The sequence below is a fragment of the Schistocerca cancellata genome, chromosome 1, assembly GCF_023864275.1.
Source record: "Schistocerca cancellata isolate TAMUIC-IGC-003103 chromosome 1, iqSchCanc2.1, whole genome shotgun sequence".
NCBI lineage: Eukaryota > Metazoa > Arthropoda > Insecta > Orthoptera > Acrididae > Schistocerca > Schistocerca cancellata.
The window spans coordinates 712,378,870-712,394,100 of NC_064626.1; positions in this window are offsets into that span (position 1 = coordinate 712,378,870).

Genomic DNA, 15,231 nt, shown 5'->3' on the forward strand with positions numbered 1-15,231 from the left:
CGCTGCGCTGAACATCAGCGACTCACGCGCCTTCGTCAACCGGAAAAGTCGGCAATTGCGGAACACTGCCTGATTACAGGACATCGTATGATTTATGAAAAGACAGAAGTTTTATCCCTGGCATCATCTTTCTCGGATTGCGTCATTAAGGAAGCAATACATATCCGTACAGCCGATAATCTCATCAACAAGGATACGGGATTTCAACTGAGCACAGCCTGAAACCCTGCATTGGCTGCTATTAAATCACGACGCGAAAATTAAGATTCTTCAATAACAGGCCCGTCATAACGCTGGCTTAGTACGGCCGTTGGTGAGCAACGTCTGGCCGCACAGTTGACAAACGCAGCGAACAGCGCACACGCGGGATAGCCGCTTTGCGATTTTCAGCAGAGGGAATTTGAATGTGGCAAATCACTGCGCATGCGCGATTTCCGCCGCTGCACATTCTTCGCGCGCGTGTCCTAGAAACGTGGCGACGACGTGCGAATACCGTCAGTCGTACCTAGCCACCAACAAGGTTGAACCACCTGAAGGTGTCGGACAGTTGCTCGGAGGAAATATTGTGGAATTTGCACAAAGTGATCCGGCGGCAAACCCGTGAAGACTATTTACAAATACATCCGCCAGGAAAGCTTAAAGAGTCACACTGTAAGTAGGCTGTTTAGGTTTTTATGTTGGTAACGCCACGTAGCGCTCTGTATGAAAATCACTGACTGTGCTGTGTGACGTCTGTGGCTGGTTTGTATTGTTGGAATATTTGCTATTGTAGTGTTGGGCAGTTGGATATGAACAGTGCGTAGCGTTGCGCAGTTGGAGGTGAGCCGCCAGCAGTGGTGGATGTGCGGAGAGAGATGGCAGAATTTTGAGAGCGGACGATCTGGACGTGTGTCCATCAGAATCATATATATATATATATATATATATATATATATATATATATATATATATATATATATATATATATGATGACATTTTAACATCATTAAGGTAAATACATTGTTTGTTTTCTATCAAAATCTTTCATTTTCTAACTATGCCTATCAGTAGTTAGTGCCTTCAGTAGTTATAATCTTTTATTTAGCTGGCCGTGTTGGCGCTCGCTGTATTGCAGTAGTTGGAGTAACGAAGATTTTTGTGAGGTAAGTGATTCATGAAAGGTATAGGTTATTGTTAGTCAGGGCCATTCTTTTGTACGGATTATTGAAAGTCAGATTGCGTTGCGCTAAAAAAATAGTGTGTTATTTAGTGTTGATCAGAATAAGTAAAGAGCGAAATGTCTGAGTACGTTCAGTTCTGCTCAGCTGTTTGAAAATCAAATAACGTAGCGGTTTACCAGCACAGTAATTCATTAAATTTTCTAAGGGGACGTCTCAACATCCTATGGAATGTTCATGAATTATAGGACCAGACTGACGTACAAATTTGCAGTCAATGTGCGTGCGATAACCACGAGAGCGCTTCTGCGGTCATACGAAAGTTGCACCCCAGACCATAACTCCAGGTGTTAAGTCCAGTGTGTCTAAGCACGCTGACAGGTTGATGGGAGACCCTCAACTGGCCTCCTTGTGAACAACACACGGCCATCACTGGCACCCAGACAGAACTGACTTTCATTAGAAAACACAACAGACCTCAACCCTGCTCTCCAGTTAGCTCACACTTTACACCACTGAAGTCGTCAGTGTTGGTGGTTTGGGGTCAGTGGAATGCACGCTACGGGGCGACTGTCTCAGATCTGTCCTTGAAGTAACCAATTTGTAACAGTTCGTTGTAGTGCCAACTGCTGCTCAGACTGCTGCCGCTGATGCAATACGATGCGCCAGAGTCATACGCCGAAGACGATGGACCTTCCTGTGGATAGTGCCACGCGGTCATTCGGAACCCAGTCTTCTTGCGACTGTACATTCCTGTGATCACCGCTGCCAGTAATCTTGTACAGTGGCTACATTCCTGCCACGTCTTTCTACATTATAGCAGGAGGAACACGAAACCTCTCGTAACCCTATTGTGCGACCTCGTTCAAACTTAGTGAGGGTTGATAACGGCGTCATTGTCGCCTTAAAGGCATTCTTGACTAACATCAACTCACCATGTCCAATCTCAAAGATAACTAACGATCACGACCGTTACAGCTCGTGTTTAAAGCAAACCTGGCATGCATTCCCATTGTGGCGCCACTCTTATGCGACTGGCGCGAAATTCGAATAGACATCATCTTTCATATATACAAACACGCCTACCAACTTTTGTTTATATCACACCTTCTTGGTACTGAGATTTTTTTCCGTCAGTGTGTTATTGGGACCCAGAAAAGGTCACGAGGCAAAAGTGCTCCCATTCCACAAAAGTGTTCCCATTCCGCAGACGATACCTGAAGAGTGTTTCTTCTCCTATCATGTACGTCAAATACTCTGACATCCATTCGTGCAAAGAAGCAGAAAATGTGCACTACTGGCCATTAAAATTGCTACACCACGAAGATGACGCGCTACAGACGCGAAATTTAACCGACAGGAAGAAGATGCTGTGATATGCAAATGATTAGCTTTTCAGAGCATTCACACAAGGTTGGCGCCGGTGGCGACACCTACAACGTGCTGACATGAGGAAAGTTTCCAACTGATTTCTCATACACAAACAGCATTTGATCGGCGTTGCCTGGTGAAACGTTGTTGTGATGCCTCGGGTAAGGAGGAGAAACGTGTACCATCACGTTTCCGACTTTGATAAAGGTCGAATTGTAGCATATCGCGATTGCCGTTTATCGTACCGCGACATTGCTGCTCGCGTTGGTCGATATCCAATGACTGTTAGCAGAATATGGAATCGGTGGGTTCAGGAGGGCAATACGGAACGCCGTGCTGGATCACAATGGCCTCGTATCACTAGCAGTCGAGGTGACAGGCATCTTATCCCCATGGCTGTAACGGATCGTGCAGCCACGTCTCGATCCCTGAGTCAACAGATGGGGAGGTTTGCAAGACAACAAACATCTACACGAACAGTTCGACGACTTTTGGAGCAAAAAAATGGTTCAAATGGCCTTGAGCACTATGGGACTCAACTGCTGTGGTCATAAGTCCCCTAGAACTTAGAACTACTTAAACCTAACTAACCTAAGGACAGCACACAACACCCAGCCATCACGACGCAGAGAAAATCCCTGACCCCGCCGGGAATCGAACCCGGGAACCCGGGCGTGGGAAGCGAGAACGCTACCGCACGACCACGAGATGCGGGCCTTTTGGAGCAGCATGGGCTATCAGGATGCGGTTACCCTTGACGCTGCATCACAGACAGGAGCGCCTGCACGAATGGCAGAACGTCATTTTTTCGGATGAATCAAGGTTCTGTTTACAACATCATGAATGTCGCATCCGTGTTTGGCGACATCGCGGTGAAAGCACATCGGAAGCGTGTATTCGTCATCGCCATACTGGCGTATCACCCGGCGTGATGGTGTGGGGTGCCATTGGTTACATGTCTCGGTCACCTCTTGTTCGCATTGACGGCACTTTGAACAGTGGTCGTCACATTTCAGATGTGTTACGACCCGTGGCTCTACCCTTCATTCGATCCCTGCGAAACCCTACATTTCAGCAGGATAGTGCACGACCGTATGTTGAAGGTCCTATAGGGCCTTTCTGGATACAGAAAATGTTCGACTGCTGCCCTGGCCAGCACATTCTTCAGATCTCTCACCAACTGAAAACATCTGGTCAATGGTGGCCGAGCAACTGGCTCGTCACAATACGCGAGTCACTATTCTTGATGAACTGTTGTATCGTGTTGAAGTTGCATGGGCAGCTGTACCTGTACACGCCATCCAAGCTCTGTTTGACTCAATGCCCAGGCGTATCAAGGCCGTTATTACGGCCAGAGGTGGTTGTTCTGGGTACTGATTTCTCTGGATCTATGCAACCAAATTGCGTGAAAATTTAATCACATGTCAGTTCTAGTATAATATATGTGTCCAATGAATACCCGTTTATCATCTGCATGTCTTCTTGGCGTAGCAATTTTAATGCCCTGTAGTGTATCTCATGTATCCTATACTGTGGTGTTTTTTTTTTTTTTCTACTCTCAGACGTTATCAGGGGGACCATTTCCTTCAGGACGGCATATGCAGCCATATCCCATGAACTGCTGAGTTAGATATGACATCGTCTGCCTCTCGGTATATGTGGCATGTAAGCTTTTGAACTTAAGAAAGCGTTTAACATTCTTGCATCGCGGTAATTAATCTTCACCTCGTAAGTGGATGTTTAGTGGGTGTTTCTATTTTAACCACCAATTACGTCATTTCAAGTAATGCTACACCCGCACTCTCCCTTTCCCTCTCCGCATTTGCTGTTAAACTCTTGGGAAAAAATCGGCTGATATAGTCCACTTGTACAAAAATACGACAGGAAATTTACATTTCTACGTGAAAATACAAATGCCGGAAATAGTCCACTTGTGCTATACTGAACGGCAGAACTAGGTCACTCGCCCTATGTAAAAATGGCGGGAAATTCAAATACTACACGTTAAAATGCTGGAACTCCGAATTAAAGAATTACGCGAAGCTGAACTGACGGTAAAAATGTAGCTACATTTGAAACAGCACAATTTTCAAATAAAACTACAGTACGGCCACTATTATTGTGTTTACGTCTTTTAGGTCCTGAGTTTGGGTTCAAGGGGATGTAAATTTTGTGGACTGTGCAATTTGCAATATGTTCCACTAATACTGCGCTTAACAGGTGTTTTACAAGTAACTTATTATTTCTGCTTGTCTGGACTCAGACACGTGTGGCGGATTCCAATCGACTGACGCGGTTACTTCTGCGAATTTTGTAATTTCTCAGACTCTTTTTGTAACTTACAAAGGTCCCATCATTTATACCAATCGAAATAGCACTCTAGGTTTTCTGGTAACACTTTACCAAACTAGGACATATTTGACACTTAGGTAGCTTTATTTCCATTATTTTTTCATACATAATTCATGGATAACGATTTTATTATTTTTTCCCAGTGTGTCAGTATTCAGGAGAAGACTACTTACGTACTTGCATTCTCATGTTACCAGACCGTCAGATCAGTTGTTTTACACACAGCCACATAATCACAAACTCAAGACACTTCTCGCCTCTTCCCCAAACAGATACTCACAAATCAGTCTCATTCATACAAGTGAACAACCTCATAGAAAATGGTTCAAATGGCTCTGAGCACTATGGGACTTAACATCTATGGTCATCAGTCCCCTAGAACTTAGAACTACTTAAACCTAACTAACCTAAGGACAGCACACAACACCCAGCCATCACGAGGCAGAGAAAATCCCTGACCCCGCCGGGAATCGAACCCGGGAACCCGGGCGTGGGAAGCGAGAACGCTACCGCAAGACCACGAGATGCGGGCAACAACCTCATAGACACTCATCAAAACACACACCCAAAAACACGTGTTAAACAGTACAAACCGACACGTAATCAAGCTGGGAATCTTACTATCATACACACATTCAAACACACACTTACAAATAAAGAAGCACAAAGAACCACACACCCTCACTTCCACTAAGACGTCACAAAGAAGCGCACAGATACTCGTACACATTCAAATATTCAATCACACGCACATACAAAATCAAGCACCAAAACATTGTGTACATGTACACACGATCGACAAAATGCATCCACATACACTCAAGACTCCGCGCGCTAGTCATTCTTTTAACGAAACACGCCGCGCTCCGTTAACAGAATGAACGCAGCGTGAGAGAGCGCACTCGTGCGGACCGCCGGCGATATTTCCAGTGCAGGGTCAGCGTCCGGCAGCTCTTGCCCCTTTTTATATTCCTTGCTTTCAGCCGGCAGGTGCAGGCTGCTGCAAACTCCTACGTCGTGGCAGACTGCCCACAAGTCGGAGGTGTAAACGATATCACAACTAGCAACTAATATGAACAGGTAGCAACAGAGCTACCTTCATCGACGATGTGACACTCTTGAGGACGCCAGAACACCATTTCATTTCACTTCACTTACCATGGTATTAAATACACTCGTGTTCATATCACAGGGCATTTCTGCCACGATTTAGAATCTTTTCCGAAAAAGTTCTGTGTCATTGCACAGTTGTTTCGCCGCCTCCAGAGAGTCATTTTGAGCGGATCGTCAGTTTGGGGCCGAAAGAGGGCGGTGTGCATGACGTGGGCACGTGGTTACCATGAGCGCCGCCGTGGCCGAGCTGTTCGCAAGCACGTATCAGACAGCTGCAGCAAGTGGAACAAGCAACATCTTCCGGTGACCAGCGCCGTCACTGAGGTGGAGAAGCCTGTAGCGCACCGCCAGGGGACGTACCGGCGCGGTGGCCGGGGCGTCCGTAACGGGTGGCTTAGCCTGAAGCTTTTGGCGCCAGTTGGTGCACGGAGACGAAAGATACGAGTTGCCGAAGCTCTCGGCCTCTGCTTTGCTCAGAACTCGCTCACTGGCCTCCGTGCTGCAACGACCACTACCCCCTCAAGTCCAGCCTGCAGTCAGCGAAGTATCTTGTCAGTGTATGTTCTGGGCGCGATAAATGATCAGGACTTCCGGTGTGAAGCTACACACTTGAGCTAGTTATATTCAAGGTCACCCCCCACTAATCTCCCAGCAGGTAATCACCGGCAATTGTTCGAGAGTACCCACGCTAACACCTGTCCTATCCATGGACCTCAGGCAAGTGGCCTAGTTATATTTAAGGTTATGATTTAACTTGATACCAGTCACATGGCCTTGTGTGTTATAAAACTGGCGGGAAATCCCTCCCATCTTTCAGCCAATAGGAGAACATTAAAATGGCAGCTTAACCCAACACTCCCCTCCCTCCCCCCCTCCCCCCCTCCCCCCCTCCCCCCCTCCCCCCCGCCCACCTGGCCAGTGAGATTTGAGCTCTCCCTCCCTCCCCTGCTTCTTCTATTATAACTAGAGCACTTGTGTGGGTGGCTTCAGTTCTTGAGTTGTGGAACATAGCATGAGGATCAGGGTGTGGCTATTTGTTAATAGCAAAATAATTTTATTGTAATTACGTTATGTCGTCAGACTCGAGGTCTAGGGAAAAGCCGAAGTGTGAATATTTGCTAGTAACAAATTAAATTAAATTTAATATAATTATACGAATTTCTTAATTCGAGGCAGCAGCAGATATAAACCACAACAATTAAACAGATTATAAGTACTCTCATCGTCCTACAGACGACTTGCACGCCGCAGCCGAAATCCCACTCCTGAGAGAGCGTTTCCAGGATCTGGCAAGGGCCTTCTATGAGGGTTCTTCCAGATCCAGAAACGCACTCATCCACTCCCTAGGTCGGTATGACACGTCCCGCGATAAGCACAAGCGCCCTATGACGATCTTCGACGACTAAGTCGAAGAGAAAATCCCTACACCAAATCCATCATCCTGTTCCTCCCCATATAACAACAAACTTCTCGCCCACCTCAGGCAAGTACCAGACACACTCACAACAATCATCACAAATCACAGACACCAAAAACTACAGAAAAATCACACACACACTTTCACAGGGGAGTAAAAGCCTAAAGGCTACAGACTCCCCCTCACACTTCCCCAAAGAGGGGAAAGCAAAAGATGAGAGAGAGTGCGTTCTGGATCTTCGTGCCGGCGCTTGTCGTTATGCCGGAACACATTTTTTTCCATATTTTCCATAGTCTATACGTAAATGGACAAGAATATATAGCTCTTATTGCAGATCACCACAACGAATTATTTAACAACAAATAAGTTCTTCCAGAGACTTTAAAGTTAACCAAATACCACTGTAAGATAGATAAACAAAATAAACGCTTGCCACGCCTTTCCTACACAACTAGTGTATGTTTTAAAACAAGTGTGTTGTCCTCTTGTTAGAAATAATTGTATCACTCCGTGTTGTGCCAAATCTCGGTAAATAGAAGCTAAGTATTACGAAGCCACAGTCAAATTCCGAGGTATACCGATTTCTAGATATGCTCTAAATGTTGAAGAAATACCACAGCTTTATAGATAAACGCTTGCTAAGTCACACCTGCATTATTAGACGTCATAGTACATGCGTTAAAATAAGTGTATTGTTAGAAATACTGACGTCATTACATTTTACGAAAAAATCTCGGTAAATTCCCTATGTTATTTTATTCGCTTCTGATGCTTCGATGTTCCTCATATACTATAAAATTGTTTTTATATCTTCCTTATGTGGAAATCGAGTTGTGGGAGGAAGTAATACGTTGTCTGACTCTCCCGGGTAAGTTCTCTCTCGAAATTTCAGTAGCAAGCCTCTTATCGATGCATAACGCGTTCTTGTAACCTCTGTCAACGGAATTTGTTGAGCATCTTGGTAACGCTCTCGCGCCGACTAAACGGCCCCGTGACGAAACGTGCCGCTCTTTATTAGATTTTCTCTCTTTCTCTCTCACTTCTATCTGTCCTATCGGTCGAACAAGCGCCTTATAAGCCACTTCCTTCGTGGATGAGTTACATTTGCTTAATATTCTCAGTCTCTTTCTGGCATCTGCTTTACGTACTATTTGTTTTATGTGGTTATTCCTCTTAAGATCGCTCTGTATAGTTACTACTAGATATTTTACAGTGGGTACTGTTTCCAGCCGCTTCTCATCATTAGTGTTGTTGTACAGCAGTAGCTTTCTTTTTCTATGCATTCGCAATATGTTACATTTATTTACATTTAGAGTCAACTGCCAGCGCCTGCACCATTCACCAAGCCTCTGCAGATAATTCTGCAAATTGATAGTGTCCTCTGGCGTTGCTACTTTGTTATACGAGGGGCATTGGGTAAGAAATACAACACATTTTTTTCTGAAAGTAAGTTGATTTTATTCAGGATTGCAATACACAGTATTATTCCCCAACCTTTCCGTTGCAAAATACTGTTTTTCAACATAATCTCCGTTCAATGCGACGGTCTTACACCACTTTACTGGGAGGCCCTGTATGCTCACATGGTATCACGACACTGGTCGACATCGTAGCTGTCATGTTGCATCAATAACCTTGCCATCATTCACGTACTGCTCCCCGCACAGTGCACCCTTCATTGGGCCAAACATATGGAAGTCGGAAGGCGAGGAAACCAGCGGGCACAGACCTTTGATACCGCAAATGGTGGATTAGTGTGTCATCACTATCAACCAAGACGTCCAGTTTGGCACCGACATGTTTGATTGTGTTCAGACGATCACCTCGAATGAGAATGTCCTCCGGCCGCTGTGGCCTTGCGGTTCAAGGCGCTTCAGTTTGGAACCGCGCTACCGCTACGGTTCTAGGGGACTGATGACCTCAGATGTTAAGTCCCATAGTGCTGAGAGCCATTTGAACCATTTTTGAGAATGTCCGCACGTTCCAACACAGCAGTCATAACAAAATTCTCAGGTTTACTGATTTCCAAGACTGTCACCAAAATATGGCATGTGTATAACAGCTAACACAGTACTACAAAATACGTGCCTAGAGAGATGACCAATCTCCAACCATCCTAGCAAAAATTGAGGCGCTTGTGGAATAGACCACTCATCAAACGCTAATACATACGGATTTTATAGACAGGCCGTAACTGATCTATGATCGTGCACACTACGCTAGCTTACAACCCAGCACTGGCTGAGAAATTTGCGTTATTTAATTGATATATGTGTAATCGTCTCCTATGTCACCGTTCTGGTGGCTGGCAGAAAAATCGATGTTATAGATTCAAGAAATCAGGGAGGAGCACCTTGTTCACAGTAACAATGGCATACTGGTCGTAAACTCTCAGGAGAAATATGTGGACAGTTACGCAGGTAAGTGCCAAGCACTCCCCTTCTGTCTCTCTGGACCATTCGGAATCAAGCTCCCCAACGATCCTGCTTTCTAAACTAGAGCTTACGTGTGGGTAACACCATTTTCACCCAAGCAGCTCTACCAGTTGAAATGATTATGATGAACGTACGATATTTAACAAATAAAGCCAGCTACATCAGTAGTATATGTGGTAAATTAACACAGAAAAAATAGTCCATGTCCACCGCTATTAACATAACTTTGACCAATCCGTAGAACTCCAAACTCACACGTTGGACAACTACTACACTCTAGTATTAAAAAAATCTGTTGCTATGACGATCTTATCCATGCACTATTTTGTATATATGCCTTAATAGCGGAGAGACGATGCATTAATATTAATGTGCCACAATTTATGCAAATAAAATCTGCAATACTATTTATTTGCGACAGTGCTACAAAACTCCTAAATAACTAGGGAAAAACCTGCATATGTCCTTCCGTAACAGAGCAATATAAACAATTACACCTGTTCAGTAGCATAACAAAAATGTAGTAACAGGACATGACGATTATCCGCAATGTACTCTTTAGCAACTAAATACATTCATTATCGTTTCGTCTTGAAGCATATGAAGAACTTGTCCCTCCATTACTAATAAAAATTTAGATGATTCTCCCTCAACATTCCAGAGACACACTCATGATTACAATCAACCTGCCACCAACGGGACTGAACTTGTGAACAACACAAGCACATTGACTACTAGAAAAAAAAGTTCTACACATGCTTTATAAAATTAAAATCCCCGTCATCTCTTCTTGATTCCCATGACCGTCTCTAGTGCACCCCACCTCCGACACCTCGCAGTCGCGACGGCACACTCATTTTTCTTCAGAGCCTTCCCCAATCTGTCTTCGCCTCTATATATCGCATGTATGCTCTGCCACACCAAGAAAACAAACACACTGGCTGTAGGAAAAAAAAACTTCGTACACATGAGTGATAAATGTAGATTCCCAGCCACTGGACAGAACAAAGCAAAAAAAAGTGAGGAATCACACTTATGTGCTGGCCGGTCGTCGATGGAATGATGCTCAGTGAAGTCCGACCCGCCTCTGCTCACAACAAATACGTTCTAGAACATAGACAGGTCGTTAAATGATACGAAGCACGGTACACGCCTATTGGCCATTGGGAAACTGCCGAACAATAAGCTTAGAATTTTCCCCCTCAAGGTCCAATCCGCTTTCTGGCCCTGCCGAACACACAGATGCATCAGAATGTCCAGATACCACTGGCACCTGTAATCGCCAGAAGCAGGAGCTAGATAATCAGACAGTGGGTAACTAGTTTAAGCTCCCTGTGGCAGAGATGTATTAAACACACACTAATATTCTTTCATACAGATCTCTCTCTAATACTTAGAAAAAAACATGCCACTGTTTTTGCGCTGGCGACTGGAAACACTTTGATCAATATATATTAATTCCTCTATTTTTTTAATAACATTTGCTGTTTTGAACTTGTTACTTTTATGTTTGTAAGGCTGCTGGAAGCATTTTAGAAAATCATTTCGTAGTAGTAAATCCAATTTTGCTAGCGGGAATCTATATCGCGCCCCATTCTAACTTTGTAGAAGACACTCTCAAAAACCAATAAGCTTACCAGGAGGTCTGAGCCACACGCGGTGGTCACGAAAATGTACGGCAGCAAGAAGACAGGGCTCCGGACGCCCAAGTGGCACTAAGGACATGGAAGACCATCGTGTTCGGCGTATGGCTCTGGCGCATTGTACTGCATCTGCAACAGCAATTTGAGCAGCAGCTGGCGCCACAGTGACACAACTAACTGTTACAAATCAGTTACTTCAAGGACAGCTTCGAGCCAGACGCCCTGTTGCGTGTATTCCACTGACGCCAAATCACTGCCATTTGCTACTTCAGTGGCGTCAAACTAGAGTTCATTGGAGGGCAGGGCGGACGTCTGTTGTGTTTTCTGATGAAAATTGGTTTTACCTCTGTCCCAGTAATGGCCGTGCGTTGGTTAGTAGGAGGTGAGTTGAGGGCCTGCAACTAACCCATCTGTGTGCTAGTCATACTGGGCCTACACCTGAAGTGATGGTCTGGGATGCGATTTCGTTTGGCAGCAGGAGCACTCTCGTGGTTATCCCACGCTCACGGACTGGAAATGTGTACATTAGTCTGGTGATTCGACCTGTTGTGCTGCCATTCATGAGCAGCATTCCAGGGCGTTTTTTTCCACCAGTATAACGCTCGACCACTTACCGCTGTTGTAACTGAGTATCGTCTACAGTGTGTCGACATGTTGCCTTGGCCTGCCCAATCACCAGATCTGTCTCCAATCGAACACATGTGGCACATCTTCGGAGGACAACTCCAGCGTCATCGACAAACAGCATAAACTTTCTCTGTATGGACAAAATGCAACAGGCACGACACTCCATCCCACAAACTGGCATCTGTCAATTGTACTACACAATGCATGCACCTTTGTATGCTTGCATTCAACATTGTGGCAGTTTTAAAACGGTTATTAAGGTACAAGCATTCCACATTTGCAACGCCTTATTTCGTGTATAGGTAATGCTGTGATATTATAACTTTTAATCACTACACACACACACACACACACACATATATATATATATATATATATATATATATATATATATATATGGGTGACTTGATTTCGACAGTAGGAAAAGGAAGAGAAGGAAACAAGGAAACATAGTAGACGAATATGGAGTGGGAGTAACAAATGAAAGAGGAAGCCACCTGGTAGAATTTTGCACAGAGCATAACTTAATCATAGCTAACACGTGGTTCAAGAATCATAAAAGAAGGTTGTATACATGGAAGAAGCCTGGACATATTGGAAGGTTTCAGATACATTATATAATGATAAGACAGAGATTTAGGAACCAGGTTTTAAATTGTAGGACATTTCCAGGGGCAGCTGTGGACTCTGACCACAATTCATTGATTATGAACTGTAGATTAAAACTGAATTAGGTAAAAAAGACAAGGGCTAGTAGAAATGCTTGGGTAACAGAAGAAATATTGAAGTTAATTGATGAAAGGAGAAAATATAAAAATGAAGTAAGTGAAGCAGGCAAAAAGGAATACAAACGTCTCAAAAATGAGATCGACAGGAAGAGCAAAATGGCTAAGCAGGGATGGCTAGAGGACAAATGTAAGGACATAGAGGCATATATCACTAGGGGTAAGATAGATACTGCCTACAGGAAAATTAAAGAGTCCTTTGGAGAAAAGAGAACCACTTGCATGAATATCAAGAGCTCAGATGGAAACCCAGTTCTAAGCAAAGAGGGGATAGCAGAAAGGGCGTTATACTTGAGGACAATATTATGGAAATGGAAGAGGATGTAGATGAAGATGTAATGGAAGATATGACACTCCGTGAAGAGTTTGACAGAGCACTGAAAGACCTAAGTCGAAACCCTGGGAGTAGACAACATTCCATTAGAACTACTGACAATCTTGGGAGAGCCAGTCCTGAAAAAACTCTACCATCTGGTGAGCAAGAGGTATGAGACAGGCGAAATACCCTCAGACTTGTAGAAGAATATAAGAATTCCAATCCCAAATAAAGCAGGTGTTGACAGATATGAAAATTACCGAACTATCAGGTTAATAAGTCGCAGCTGCAAAATACTAACGCGAATTCTTTACACACTAATGGTAAAATTGGTAGAAGCCAACCTCAGGGAAGATCAGTTTGGATTCCGTAAAAATATTGGAACACATGAGGCAATACTGACCCTACTACTTATCTTAGAAGATAGATTAAGGAAAGGTAAACCTACGTTTCTAGCATTTGTAGACTTAGAGAAAGCTTTTAACAATGTTGGGTGGAGTACTCGCTTTCAAGTTCTGAAGGTGGCAGGGGTAAAATACAGGGAACGAAAGGCTATTTACGATTTGTACAGAAATCAGATGGCAGTTATAAGAGTCGAGGAACATGAGAGGGAAGCAGTGGTTTGGAAGGGAGTAAGACAGGGTTGTAGCCATCCCCAATTTCATTCAATCTGTATATTGAGCAAGCAGTAAAGGAAACAAAAAAAAATTCGGAGTAGGTATTAAAATCCATGGAGAAGAAATAAAAACGTTGAGGTTCATCAATGACATTGTAATTTTTTCAGAAACAGCAAAGGACTTGGAAGTGCAGTTGAATGTAATGGAAAGTGTCTTGAAAGGAGGATATAAGATGAACATCAACAAAAGCAAAACGAGGATAATGGAATGTAGTCGAATTAAGTCGGGTGATGCTGAGGGTATTAGACAAGGAAATGAGATGCTTAAAGTAGTAAATAAGTTTTTATAATTGGGGAGCAAAATAACTCATGATGGTCGAAGTAGAGAGGCTATAAAACGTAGACTGGCAATGGCAAGGAAAGCGTTTCTGAAGAAGAGAAATTTAACATCGAGTATAGATTTAAGTGTCAGGAAGTCGTTTCTGAAAATATGTGTATGGAGTGTAGCCATGTATAGAAGTGAAACATGGACGACAAATAGTTTGGACAAGAAGAGAACAGAAGCTTTCGAAATGTGGTGCTACAGAAGAATGCTGAAGATTAGGTGGGTAGATCACATAACTAATCAGGAGGTATTGACTAGAATTGGGGAGAAGAGAAATTTGTGACACAACGTGCCACTTATAACACCTTGTCTTTTGTGTTTAAAATCATGTTCATCTATTGTAACATAGAAGAGTTCTTTTAAGAATAGAAATGTTTTTCCTGTATTTGTGTTTACTACAACATTTAATTAAAAACATTGACACCATCCCCTACTAGATATCGGCTTAGGGTTTCCTGGTATTAACTGTAGTATTTACAAATTTATCATATATATCATACTGACAACAAATGAATCAATTTCACTACCTAGTCTTTGACATATTCCACCTATTTTAAGTAAATCTAGGAGTAAAATTGTGAACCAATTAGTTATTACCTGTGATTTCATATCACTACCTATCAACACCCTCTGCTGATAAAAATACATAAAATTCTCTTCACAAATAATAAGTGATAGACCTTCCTAAATTAATATATAGATTCAATTGGTTCAGATGAAAGTACTGAAATGTTTTTCGATGTAGATGATTGTGTTGTTGTCAATATTTTTTTCCAAACAACCTTTAAATAATATAGATGTTATCTTCAGATAATCCTAAATATGAACCATTATTGTACAAATACATTATTGCTCCATCAACATCTGCGTGTTTTTGATATAATGCATGACCAATTTCATGAACCAGAACTTCAAACAGATTGATTTTATCTTTTGGTGTATTCCCTTAGTACCACAACCCTTTGTCATCCATATGTATTTCCATTGGAAATTTCATAGTTGGAATAGTGCATG